This window comes from Lupinus angustifolius, chromosome LG10 (genome assembly GCF_001865875.1).
Source record: "Lupinus angustifolius cultivar Tanjil chromosome LG10, LupAngTanjil_v1.0, whole genome shotgun sequence".
NCBI lineage: Eukaryota > Viridiplantae > Streptophyta > Magnoliopsida > Fabales > Fabaceae > Lupinus > Lupinus angustifolius.
The window spans coordinates 4,713,401-4,715,063 of record NC_032018.1 but is presented as its reverse complement, the minus strand read 5'-3'; positions in this window follow the sequence as shown (position 1 = coordinate 4,715,063).

The following is a 1,663-nucleotide window of genomic DNA, read 5'->3' as shown; positions in this document are numbered from 1 at the left end:
AGAGACGCTATACATGACCTTCAGAATTTCTTCAGACCAATTTATCATTATGGTCTCTTTCACAGCAAACATAAATCTCAAACCATTCAAGGTAGGTTGTGCATGATTTGTGTTTCTCTGAATTAAAATGTAGGCAATCAAGTAGTGTAGGAGCCTATTTTCTACCGACAGAGATCCAGCTTTAGTCAATTTGCCTTGTACATAGAGTTGTGGTCTACGCAGGAACGACTTATACATATCAACAGCATCGAAGGAGTGGTCGTTTGCCCAGCCACAATCACTCAAACTAGCACCAGAAGCAGTTAATCCACCCACATTCATAAAGATTTCTTTAGTAATTTCGAACAACTTTCCAGCTATCATCGACCAATATTTCCCATTTTTATATCTAAAATTCGAGTAAAACTCCCTAACTAGAGCAGGGTAAATGTTACCTTTCAGTTCCAAGAAGGGGACAACCCCTTGAGCTTGCAAACCAATCGGGAACTCGAAGTTTTGTTCCACAAGCCAATCCACATTAGCAAACCGAATGTATGTAGGTTTTCTTCCCTGAAATTTTTGCAGCCTTGTTTCTTGTAGAATTAGTGAATAATATGGGTCCCCATGGTCCTCCCTTGCTGGTTGAGAAGGCACGACTCTTGGAGCACGTGATGGACGTATCGCGGTTGTTTTGATTCTTTTTCCACGTCCTTTGTCCATTGCAATTAGAACTGAACCATGATGAAGGTTTACAATAAGGATTGAGGGAAACCTAGGTTAGGATTTTCAGTTTGGGGAAAGTGGGTTTCTTGGGAATAGAAGATGAGGAAGGCGGTTAATGGAGCGGAAATGTAGTGGGGGAATGGATTTGGGGCTAGGATGAAGCTTAGGATAATGTTGGACTTGTTCCTCTAAGATTGGAGAGAAAAAAGATGAATGAGGTTTTAAAAAAAACTGATGTTTCTAATATAAAGCTTCCGTTAATCGATTAACGGCTTGACTTAATTGATTAAGTAATAGAAAAATAACAGGTTTTTAAAGAATTTGTCCAGGTAATCGATTAATGTATGGTCTTAATCGATTAACTGTATTAGATACAGCATTTTGATTGTTTTTAAGCATGCAATGATTTCAAACTTTCTTGGCTAACAGGTTTTTAAGCAATCACANGTATTTCAAATGTTTTTAGGCACATAATCATGATTTATACAAAAGGTCATAAGCATTTTAATCACCGTGTTTGACACATCCAAAGAGATCATGCAAGACAATCAGAAAAGAAGAATTAATCAAGATATTTTTCATCAAGGATTCCTAGTTCTCTTCGAAGAACATAGAAACTATCTCGTGAGAGGGGCTTGGTGAAAATATATGCTAATTGTTTAGAAGTTTCAACAAACTCTAATATGCAATCACCTTTTTGAACATGATCACGCAAGAAATGGTGTCTTATCTCAATATGCTTTGTTCTAGAATGCAAAATGGGATTCTTGGAAAGGTTAATGGCACTCGTGTTATCACACTTAATTGGGATCTTTTCTAATATGAGCCCAAAGTCCTTAAGTTGTTGCTTCATCCAAAGGATTTGAGCGCAACACACGTCAGCGACAATGTATTCCGCTTCAGCGGTGGACAAAGCAACGCACGCTTGCTTTTTGTTGTGCCATGCAACTAGGGAGCTGCC